Genomic DNA, 12,780 nt, shown 5'->3' with positions numbered 1-12,780 from the left:
TGTGGCTAAAATGCATTTTAGATAGGTCAAAGCAGCTGATAAAGACTATACACCAAGCTGTAGTCGTCTCTTCGTGACTGAACTTTAATTCAGCCTTGAAAACACTCAGTGTCCTCAAATAGAGAGCAGTGAGAATCTTGGCTCCGTTTTCAATGGATGGTTTCATTTCTTTGCTTTAGACAGTAAGAGAAAATGAACACTCCGTCATACATGAAGAAACACAAAAGCTTTGCTCTAAGCAGAGAGCCTTAAAGCTAACCTACTTCAAATTTAGCTCATAATCAACAATATATTTTAGAAAATTTCTGTTTATTATTGTTGGATTTTTCTTTTTTTAAAAAAAAAAAAAAAAAAAGCTGGAAAGAATAGTTAGTGCATTTTGGGACATAGGCTTGTTTTTATTCTTGTAGTGAATTTGATGAGAAGATCAATTCCCTCTCAAGCTTGTAAGCATGAATTATGAGGACGAAGCCAGGAGGCAACTAGCTTAGCTTAACATAAAGCTTGGAAGCAGAGGGAAAGAACTTGCCCAGTGTGCTCCCTAAAGTAACTATCACACAGCCTCTTGTTTGTTTAAATTACTATATAATATACCTGCATGCAAAATTCTAAAAAAAAAACAAAAAAAAACAGTGACCCAGTCTTCGTGTCGCATGGTCAAATTTTTCTACACCTAATTAGCATTCTGCTACTTGGGAAAAACACTCTGGCTTTATTGTGTCTCTTTAAACCAATCACAATCTTATTGGGCTGAGCTAAACAACCAATGTCCCCTCTAAGCAGCGACAGCGGGAACTTTTTGGGGAAACATTTGCACAAAGGGAGGAGAGAACAGAGAGTAAAATGGTTAATTCCCTCAAAAAATAAATAAATAAATAGCATGGCTGATCTATTGAATGATACAAATCTTTAGCAAAACTGGAACCATAGTTGGTTGCTAGCCTGGAAGTTGTTGTTTTCTGTAGTGAACGGGAACTGGAAAATAGTTCAACCTAGACAGTGGAAGGGGAGGAGAAAGCATCGCAAAACGCAGTTAGTGACAGGCTTGTATACCCATAATCTATCAAGTGAATCTGGCTGTGTCTGTCTTGATCCAATCTATAGCTCTTAGCAACTATCAAAATAAACAACGAGCAAGTAAATGGTAATTCTAAACCTAAACTACCACATTATACTAAAAGTGAAACTAAACAAATACCATTTACTTACTTGCAAAATGCATGCACACTAAGAAAAAGACACCTCAAAATAGGGCTGGGCAATAAATCGAATTAATTTGATTAATTCGCCTTTTTAAAACCTGACGATTTGAAAATTTGCCAAATCGTAAAATCGAGGCGAGCTTAAATATATAACAATACAGATTCTTCTTCTGCCTTTCATGACTTGTGCACTGGCGTTTGCTTCCGCCTCTGATCTCCTTCCGCCAAAACACTCACACTCCCGTCATGGCGGACAACAGCAGACGAAGAGTTGGTCGCAAGAAAAGGACCTCACGTTACATCGAATACATGGAAGTGGTTGGGATTTGACAAGACTGACAAAGCAAACTACAGTCATGTGCAAGGTTTGCAAAAGTACTGTGAAAACGAAGAGTAGCAGCACAACTAATCTCTTTCAGCACCTCCGGCAGAGGCACCCTAAAGAATGGGAAGAGTGCTCACAGCTATGGGAGTGCGGCATGGCTAGCACTAGCCATAGCAAACAGACCGCAAAGAAACAACAAAAAACGATTAAAATCGTAATCATCCAGGATGACTAAAAAAACAACAACAAAAAAAAATTTGAGATTTTATTTTTTGGCCATATCGCCAAGACTTACCTCAAATATATCTAACATAAAACACAGTCTTGACAAGCACTCTCTTCCGAAACTTCCACGAACACAGAATGAGAGTGAACCAGAGCATTAGCGAATTGTTTGTTTATTAAACTTGCCTGGTCCTGTTGTCTTTCGTCACAAACACAATTATTTTATAAAGTTCTAGCACTGAACAGCAGAAACATCTACTGAGCTCTGCACAGCTACACAGTGAGCATGTTTTCCACCTTCATCCTGCATGTCTGACAACAAAACATGGTCAGAGAGCGTGCAGAGGAAAGAATACTGCATCAAAATAATGTATAAGACTTTAACTGTTCTGTAGCCCCCAAGCGTACTCTAATGGCTTTTCAGGTAGTAGGTCTGGAGCATTCTGCAAATTCCCATGATGAAAGTAGGCTCAAAAACACCTCATCACTCTCCAAAGGAATATCGATTCAGAGAGATCAATGAATCCTCTGTAGAGCAAGGGCGATATTGAGGTCATCATCAGAATGTTTTTCTGTAAGAACTGAGATACCGCATTGGATAATGTCATGGAATTGTAGGCTCGACAAGGAAGAGCGTGCTAAAATGTGATCTAAAAGTACAGCTCAGAAGTTGTAAAAGCCTCCTCTGCAGTACTTGCAACTACCGACAGGGTTCTATCGTGTTTTATTGTTGAAATAAAAAGTTGGAAACACTTAGCTATGGTAGCACATCGGGTATGAAACATGAGAATAAAGCTGTTTTTTTCTATCAGTTCATAACACATTGATAAAAGCATATAATCACGTTACTTATAAGCAAAGCAACTGATAGGGAAGAAATTAAAAGTAAGTAAGCAAAAGTAAGCCACCTAATTATACTGAATTTCATATGTTCTACGATTTTAAAGGTAACAGAAAAATGCACACAGTTATTTGCATAAAATATCCCGACCTGCAGTAACACTAAATATTTGATATCACGGTCAGGTCTTTACATGGCATGAGTGGAGCATGACATAACCCAGTGTTAACAGTGGCAGGTATGAGAGCACAATATGCTGCTCTACTCTTTTGAAACCTGTAAAATTCACACAATGAGTTCAGAGTGTCAAAGCGTAGCAATGCAGAGATACTAATTAATATATATGTATTCCTGTGCTATGGTATTAAGCAAAAGTGTTGGTCAGCCGAGCCAATTATTAGGTATACCTTGTGCAAATTATCCTATAACAAATCCGTTTTGCATATTAAGTGGAAAATCTAATCTATCAGAATGCATATTCTATGGAACTATGCAAATGGGACAACTGGAGCAGTTCTAATTGCTCACTGTGTGTTGGGAATGAGAATGACTTTTCGTATGAGCTTAGGACATATTAAGTTAATGACAGCATTCTGTTAAATGGCAGACAGATGGGAAGTTCAGAGACAAATGGCTGTCTCATTTCTTAACCGCATGTGCAATTAAGTGGTGTATGAAGGTGGTTTGATTGCTTGGTGGTAGCTATGTTCAAGGTGTTTTTCACTTAAATTGATCAATATCCTGGTGCAAGAGCAATATACAGGGAAAGATGCTGTTTTCTGACCATATAAAATAGACTACAAAAATGCAATGCAGTTGTGTTGCCAACAGGGGTGGAAATGGGCCAACATGCGCTGTGATGCTGACAGGAGAAACAATATAACATTAGTTTTACATATTATATGTATGATATGGACATGACACAATTTTCCTTATGCACTATAAAACCTTACAACAGTTGACAACAGGATGACAGTGTACTACAGACAATTACTGCAATACTGCTCTTAAAGCAGACTGCATACAATTAATGAGTCGGGTGTCGATTGTTGACTGTGAGCTATGAAAATGACAGAATTTTGTTGTCAAACTTACTATTTGACTTTTGGCTCATCTACGTGCACAGCTTTGAAAGGAAAATATTGAAATGAAATGCATTTAGATCGTCAGAATCCAGAGATGAGAAGACCTGCAGTCGATTTGCAGTTTGGGTAGAAAGACTTAATTTTGCTTGACACGACTTGGATTTGTCTCAAGTGACTTTGAGACTTGAGCTGGACTTACCCCAAAAGATTTTAGAACAGTGTTTGGCTGCAAGGCTTTCCACGCCATGTTCTTTTCTTCTTTCGCCACGCTGACATAGTGGATGATGTACTTGAAACATCAAAAAGACATCTTTACTCAGTCCAGAGTTTGCCTCTCCCCAACAGACTTAAAATAAAAATGTCTGGTTGTATTCCACGCTGAACTTTGGAAGATATTTTTCTACAGTTTCCTACTGAGTTGACAGTTGGCAGCTTTAATGCTGTTTGTGTGTTTTAAGTTGGCAATTTGATAGTTTAATTAGGAGGAACGGAGACAGCATGCAATGTGAACCATCTCATTTAACCTCAAATATATATTTAAGGGTATTTTCAGAACTCTTTGACTGAGTCTAATCAGATCATTTAGTAGCTGAAGTAATGAAAAGCTGCTAGATGAAATGAATTTATCTTATTTCATCTGTTTTGTTGTCGATTTATCATTCAAGGATTTTTTTTCTTTTTTTGGTAAAAGTGTAAACTAGATTTGTTCAAAAAAGACCAAATGTCAAGTGGAAAGAGCTTCACAAGCAACACAACTGAGGCAACATTCTTTATTCTTTATTGAAATATATTAACTATTTAAAATACACATACAAATGACACAAACAAGGAACAGCAGGAAGATAAATCTTGTAAACGCTGTCCCCTGTGTTTCATTAAAAAAAAAAACGATAACAATAACAATAAGCAACCTTTCAAACCCCACTCCTCACCAGGTCAACACAAGTTAGGCAAACATAATCACAAACAAAATATATATATTTATGTGTCTTACCAACCCGGTCTCACGGGGATTCGTGAAACTGTCACGTAAGTTTTAGTTTCGGTTTCGTGCGCACCAACACGATTTCGTCATGTTTTTCATGCCGCTCACCACGAAATGTTTTTCGCTGTGGTAATCACATCTGAAAGTGGTTTATACCGGCGGATTCATGACGATCTAAGCTGTCCATCGGCGTATACTGCTTGTGTGATCGCGTTTGCGGCCGCCGGCCGCCAGACATTCTTGAAATTCCTATGCAAATTGGTAAGTGTACCACCGGCTTATGGTTAGGTTATGGTTAGGGTTATGGTTAGGGTTATGTTTAGGGACGATGTCATGCAAAATATAGCGTTGGATTCGCCACGGTTTTAAATTAAAAATATAATATACACATTCTTTTGAAATACGTTCTGAGTGGCACGAAAAGTCCGCCGTTTAAAATACATTGGTGCGCATTTCGTGGTGAGCGGCACGAAAAACATGACGAAATCGTGTTGGTGCACACGAAACCGAAACTAAAACTTATGTGACAGTTTCACGAATCCCCGTGAGATCGGGCTGGTCTTACTTATTGGGAATTTCACATTCCAAAATTATCATTTTCTCTATTTTCTGACATTTTATCTTTAAACATTTTTTTGAACTTGTAGACACTTGCACAGCTTTTAAGTTCATTTCTCAAAGAGTTCCAAACTTCAACTCCATAAATGGACACACACATTCCTTTCTGTACTGTCCTCCAAGACGCAGTCCGAAAATTGTATTTTCTTCTGTGATATCCATCCTGAGATACAAAATTAAATAGATTTTGGATGGAAGCAGGCAACATTTTGTGTTTTGCTTTCCACATCACAAGTAAAATTTTTAAGTCAACTAAATCTTTAAATTTAAGTTGTCTCGAGGCAATGAACAAACTCTTAGTGTGCTCTCTGTAGCTCTTTTTATTGATTATCCGAATTGCTCTTTTTTGCAGACGAACCAAGGCATCCTCTACTACACAAAGGCCGTGTGCAGAATTGTAATCCCTTAACCTTCTCCTCCATCAGTGAGACTTTGCAATTAGTTACTTCTCCAAAAATGCAAATTCAACGCAGCAAAGAACACAGAGAACCTGTACTTCAGGATAATTCATGTATTCAGGGCACATTGTAGGGGACATTTCTCTCTCAGTCAGCAGTGACTTCCTTCCCTAAATAAAGGTTATATAAAGGTAGAACATTCAAATAAGCGTCAAAATGAGGCAGTGTAGCAGCGTGGACAGTACAAGTTTGGAAATCAAACAACATCAACAGTCTTCCTCTCACTGCAGCACAGCTGTTGTATAAACTGAGCCAGAGCATATTTACCCTTCAGCTAAAGGTGTCTCTTGAGCCGATATGTTTGTGTATCTGAACATCCTTCACAGGCTGCCTGGAGGGGGCTCGTGCCTGAACTTTAAGCTTTTTACTTCACAGCAGGGGAGAAAAAGCAACGAGTATCAGAGGTCATCTGGAACACTTCCTTTTCTCGCAGGACATGCACGCAGCAATGTGCTCATACATGATCACACATACAAGCACCAGCACCAACACACAGGTACACACCAGCGCCTGGGGACTTGCACTGCGCAGTAAATATCTTTTTTTTTTTTTTTTTTAAATACATTTGTTTGAAGAAGAGGTTGAAAGGGATGGAAGGACCTTTATAGATCATTTCCCAGCGCCAAATTCAGGCAGTTGGGTAGATAGAGGAGAGCGCAAGACAGAAAAAGAGGGAGACGATGGAGGAAAAAAAAATCATGCTAGTTGCACCAGGAGGGGGATATGACTGACAAAGAGAGAGAAAGGCAGACAGGAAAGGGAGAAGAACACCAAATGTTAAGCAGCAGTTGAAGTGGAAGAATTCCAGTTTGGATTCAAGCTCCTTGGCTAATGAGGATCATTAACGTGGCCTGCCCAGCTCCTCTAAACGCTGGGGAGGACTGGAAGATGAGGGATAAAAATAAAACCTCTCAAGCATATCCCCACAAGATTCATAAGGCGGGCACTTGTAAAAAAATAAAAAATAAAAAAGATACAGCGCATACTGGCTCTAACGCCACAAGCCAGGAATTCTGGAAACAGCAATACTTATCGAACAAGAACACTCAGCTGAACTCTGAACTCTGATTCTGTTTGAAGCACTGTGGCAAAAGAAGCAATTTATATGTGCGCGATTCGCAGATTGAAAATAAAGACAAAGGTGAGAATGTCTCTCCGGCACTCTGTGATATAATATAAATCACAGGCTTATCAGTTCAACTACATCGTCCCATGTGGGAAATTTGCCTTATAGGTACAGGATGGAGAGGAGAAGAAAGATCTCCCCTCCACTCCACTGTACCGCTCTCCTATCTTGCGCAAATTATTTCAAGTGTCCAGTTCCCATTTCTCCTCACATTTTATGATCTGTCATCTGTCACTGTCCCTCTCTTCACTCACTGTTTTACACACAGTAAACCAAAAATGCCCACAAGGCTTAAAAACCAATTCTCCTGCTCCTGTCTTGCGTCTATAAATCCTTTGTGATATACAGTACACTTTGTTCTAAGCACTTCCGACCACTTTCACAGCACAATCAATGCGGTGGTTGACTTCGATGGCTTCAAAACAGCTTGAAAATATAAATGTTCTTCGTCAGTCTCCCAGAATATAGCAGAGATCTGCTTTCTTGGACATCCTTTTATTGATTTCGGTTTTTCCCGACGCTCAGCACTGTCACTGTACACCGTTCAGGAGCTGCATATGTGAAATTTACAACATCTCGCTGGATCAGGCATTCCCAACCAGCAAATGCTGCAAACTTGCTGTTCCGTCTGCCCTTCTGTCTATTACTATTTTATTTGAGAAAAAAAATGTTCACACACTGTGCTGTCTGAAGCCCAAGGTCGTCAGACACACAAATGTCTTGATAAGATCAGCATAATTGGCACATTCATGCTGTTAATAAAGAGCTTTGCGGTTGCGAGATCAACAGTGAAAAGATGTGATGCTCACTGTAGGCGTTGTCTCCAGCGTCTACTTAAACAGCCTCGGACTTTGTTAGTACACAATGAAAATACGCTTTGACTCAAAAATAGGTCCAAACAGGGTTCTCCAGCCTTAGGCACACCAATTATATCTCAGGAAGTAAAATGAACCGCAACTCAAAAATGCTGTCGAGAAAGCAAAGGACTGTATTAGAGGTGAGAAAGTGCACCAACTTTCAGTATTGTCCATCAGGCTTAATGTGATGGTAAAAAACACCACGAAACTACACTCTGGGAATCTTTTAATGAACCTGTATCAGCTAAAATATACACAAATACAGCCCAATGGGAACAAATCTGTTATATCTACCTTCTTATTTGCAAACTCAGGCTTAGGTAATGATGACAAACATCACTGGTGGATCAGCCATCGCTAAGAAATGTTGAATCCAATTCTATCCATTACATTGATTATGAGGTAAAAACAAAACAAAAAGAATCTCCATTGTACAATTACAAGTAGACTGAGTTGGATCACAATTTTTAAAAGTAGTAATCTGGATCAAGGTCAAAAAAATTAGATTTGGACAATTTGTACTACCATCATTCTGGGAGCTACTCTTGTTTCACAGCTTTGTGGAAACAGCACATGACTCCTGCCTTCATTAGCACTTCTATTTTGAATAGCCATGAAGGTACGCCAGTCAAACTGAGGCAGAAGACAGCAGCCACAGCTGAGCAGGCAAACAAGGATCCTTATCCGTCTCTAGGTACTGTGGGAATGACGACCATCTTTAAAGCACACATTTTATGAGACTGACAAACTGAAGACGCTCAAGAGCACGATAGCTTTTCCTTACAGGTCAGCTTCAGCTTTGGGGACACACTGCTCACATCAACTGACTAGCAGAGGAGAGAAACACTACAAAATAAATCCAAGGCAAGCATGACTAAATTACTTCAGAAAACACTGATAAATACTGCGATGATGCGGCCACAAAGAGAAGGAATTTGGCACAATTACTTAGTACGCATTCACTTTTTACATGTACCTGTAGTGGAAGAGCGTCCGTGTGAGTTAGCTAAGGAGTAGTCTCATGAGGTGAATGGTAAGTGGAGGAGAGAAGACAAGCGGCAGAAAGAAAGAAGGAAATACATCCATCCATCCATCCTCTATACACCGCTTTATCCTAACTGGGGTCGCGGGGGGGTGCTGGAGCCTATCCCAGCTGACTCGGGCGAAGGCAGGGGACACCCTGGACAGGTCGCGAGTCTGTCACAGGGCAGAAGGTAATACAGAAGGAAGGAAATAAAGAAGGAAAGAAGGAAAGAAGGAAAGAAAGAAAGAAAGAAAGAAAGAATTCACATATTTGTTCAGACAAATGCTCGTGTCTGACTCCTCTGCCTTGAAAACATAAATCAGAGCAGTCTACTCAGGATTCTTCACACAGACTGAGATGATAGTGCAGGAGGCCACTGAGGTGATTCCTGAAAAGATGAACCATGGTGGAGGGGTAGGAACATGATCTATTTCCACATAGATCTCCCCAGTGCTTTAAAATACTCTGCTCAGTCTGTTTAATGTAAAAATAGCATAAGTAAAAATAAACTATGTACGATCTGAACAATTAGGAAAATTGCTTTCATGCTGATAACTGTACAAACTCCAGGTCCCCGTGTCTGAACCTCAGCACTAATCTAATGAGCAACAAGAAAGGAAACTGTAGCTGTGTGATGGATGTAGGTGTTTGAAATGCAACTGAAAGGAGAACAAACGGTCAAAGATTTCCGTTCTGTTCTGCAGTTTCTCCTCGGCTACTGTGTTTAAATCCGTGCAGCATCTGATGGATGATGCAGTCGATAATGAGAGCTGGATATGTCCACATTTAACTGTCTTCCTAACGATAAGTAATGACGGTAGCTTAGCTAACACAATTAACACTGGCGCAGAGGAAAATAAAATTCCCCCTGAATGAAGTATTATGTAAATTATTAATTACCACACAGACGATTGCAATCTTGTTCGGCTGCCCATTGGCACTCAAATAAATGTGAACGATTTGGAAACAGAGAAAGCAAAATCGTGAAGATAATCCTGACACGGAGGGAATGTGAGAAAAATTTAACAAATACCACCTGCTCCTTAAGCAAATTATAGAAACCATTTGCAATTTAACCACTAAAAACTGCCTCTTATGTAAACTGACAACAAATGCAAACAGGGACGTGGGAACAATAAGCGAAACCATCTGGATAATTTTGCATTTGTTCTAGCCAATAAGATGTCCATGTTTCAATATATCTTACAATTTTAGCTGTAGTGGTACTGAAATCTTCCAATTCCAGACACACCTTTCAAAAGAAAAGCATCTTTCTCTTCACCGTTACATATGGTATAAATCTAACACTACAGCCACGGTATAATAATCTCTTTTAATTTGAATTTCAATTACATTTTTTTCTCTACACTCTCATTCTATATTCAATGAGCAATGCATGTTTTATGAGCAGCAGTTTCCACAAACGCAGTTTCACTCGTACGGACGTCTCCTCCCTCCTTGTGTGTGTGTGTCTGTGCGTTTCTGAATATATGTGTGTGTGACAAAGAGAGACAGAGTGAGTAATGAACAGATAAAGAGCCAGTGAGAGGTAAAGACAAAGACAGAGAGACACAGAGAGTCCAGTGCAACCGGGAAGAGAACGACAGCGAGAGAAAAGTGATCTCTCAGATTTGGTGTCTCAGCTTAATGACACCAGACCCACATGGGAGAGAAGGAAAACCAAGCACTGTGCAAGAAATGATGAATCCAAAGACCAATAACCCTGAGCTTCCCCGTTCGACTCCAACACACAGTACAGTCATGAAAAAAACTCAGAAATTAACTGCTCAGTTTCTGCGTTCACAAGAAAACTGCAGTTTTCTCTCCACTTGCGTTTTTCTTGCACTTTATCCGCCTTCTTCTGTCAGCCCGTCATTCTCTTTCTACTTCTGCATATATCAGCTGCTTTTAATACGGCCCCGTCCCCCCCCACCCCCCACCCCCACCTGTCCTCCTGTTGTGACCATGGACAATATGCCTGTCAGACTTTGACAAATTAAACCAACTCGATATATGGCTATAACCTTCACAGGATAACACGGAGGCAAAGAGAGAAGCAGGGGAGGGTTTACGGGAAAAGGAGAGGAACGAAGACCGAAAGAGGAATGGAGACCGCTACAGATGGATGATGGGATATACCGAGCAGAGCATGGCATTTTCATGCCAGGTACAACATGAGAACAGAGCGAAATGGGGTACATATAGACCAATTTTCTAAATGTCACTGTGTTTCCAAATAAGTCAGTACAGCTGAAACACACTGAGCAGGAAAGTCGGTTAATTAGCCTTGGAAAGCAATGGTGCACAAGCTCTTTAATAACTCTCAAAAATAAAGGCACAGTACTGCAGACATTTGACAGATGACAGCAGTCACAGTTAGAAATAGATTTTTCCATGCATAAGTTAATCCATTTGATGAGTACAACTTTTCAAAACTGTTACAACTATGTTTAAGTCACCTCAGCCTCAAAACTTTAAAAGTGCCACAGTATCACCCTGCCCCAGTTACAATTTCATTATGTTTATATCAAATTTAGTCTATAAAATGGCACCAATCTAATTTTATTTCCTCCGACAACCAGAATCTGTATGTGATAAATGAGTCGAGCTGTTTCATTCAATCCAATTTCCTAAACGTTCATCGACACTCAGCAATAAAGGAACAATTTTATTTGACACATTCAGTTGTCTCTCAAAAGAAAACCAGTAGCTTAAAACAAACATCCTTTTCACAGCAGCTGTGATTAACTGGCATGCAATGGGATCAGCAACTCCAATTAATTTTCTCAAAGCAAGCTTTTATAGTGACTCTTTCTAAATTGCCAAGTGGCTGCTACCGAGCCGCATTTCACCTGTTAGGGCAAACATCCCCCTACATCACACATATGCGCGCACGCACACACACACACACACACACACACACACACACACACACACCGGCTAGAGGGGGTCATTAAGAAACTATTGTTGTGCTCCTCTCTGCTCAGCATGATAACGGCTTGATTGATACAGAGGTTCCGTAGTTAATCACCTGGCGAGATGACTCTAACACACACTGTCTGCCAAATGGTGCACAAACTAAAACAGGACACACGCAGCAGAAACTCAAAGGAAAATAAATGCACTACTATGCAGAGCGCAGATGTAAAAGTAACACACATTTGTCACAAGCCGAATGCACCTGCCGAGCATCCGTCCCCGCTCCCCACAAGCACAAGTTAACTCACCTGCTCTGAGTGACCGGCTGAAAGCTTTCAAATTGGCTTTGGGTAATCTTGTTCCCTCTCGCTCTCTTCTCTCTCGCCCTCTCTCTCTCTCTTTGTGCACAGACGTCCTGCGGGCCGCTCACCCTTCCTGTGTGGCTCGGCGTAAGTGCATCGATCTCTCGGCCAAGTGGTACCTGGCCCTGCTGCTTTCCACGAGACTCAGATGTGCTCTCTCCTCTCCACCGCTCACTCTGCTTCACACAGCTGCAGAGGGAAATATGAGGATGGGCAACGTGGTGCTCCACACTCTCTCTCACTCTCTCTCTCTCTCTCTCTCTCGAGTGAGCTTAGACGCTCTCTCTCTCCCTTTCAGGTTGCCAGCTGCTCCGATGCTCACTCCCACTGTCTCTTCACTCTGTCACTCTTTCGTGCTGAGCTGAACTGCATGCTATCTCACCATCTCCTTTTTTGCCGTTTCTTCATTGATTCCTCTGCCTTTCTCTCTCTCAGTATTGATCTATGTATCTGTGTCTTTGCTAGTGCAGCCTCTAGTGGCTGACTTCTCTCCATGCTGCTCACAGAGTCAGAATTCAATTTTACTCACAGAGAACGTGAAGCTGTGCTGCGCGTTCGCTCCAGGATGTCAGCGTGCGTCATCTGCCAAAAATACAAATAAGAAACAGTGTTGAAAAATAAGTAACACTACTACAACTTGCAGTGAATGATTACTGCAGTAATCAGCTAATCGTCCGCTTATTTTTACAATTAATCAAGTACTTGTTTAGCTTCTAAATCCCACAACCTGCAGAAAAATGCTGTTCACATTTT

General features: G+C 40.5%; 1 protein-coding gene across 8 annotated transcripts in view; it reads right to left on the bottom strand.

Moving 5' to 3' along the window:
* Nucleotides 1–12,484, bottom strand: part of tnr (tenascin R (restrictin, janusin)) — a 181,506-nt gene extending 169,022 nt beyond the window's left edge. For 4 of the 8 annotated variants that reach the window (XM_051953970.1, XM_051953974.1, XM_051953972.1 and 1 more), the window contains exon 1: nt 11,974–12,484. The gene's annotated coding sequence lies outside the window, so the exon portion shown is untranslated. The remainder of the gene's footprint in view (nt 1–11,973) is intronic. The other 4 variants (XM_051953969.1, XM_051953973.1, XM_022204971.2 and 1 more) reach the window with 1 other exon arrangement.
* Between the last annotated feature and the right edge of the window lie 296 nt (nt 12,485–12,780).

Source organism: Acanthochromis polyacanthus, chromosome 9, assembly GCF_021347895.1.
Source record: "Acanthochromis polyacanthus isolate Apoly-LR-REF ecotype Palm Island chromosome 9, KAUST_Apoly_ChrSc, whole genome shotgun sequence".
Taxonomy (NCBI): Eukaryota; Metazoa; Chordata; class Actinopteri; family Pomacentridae; genus Acanthochromis; species Acanthochromis polyacanthus.
The sequence above is the reverse complement of the archived record's forward strand: the minus strand, read 5'-3'. Positions and strand labels throughout refer to the sequence as shown.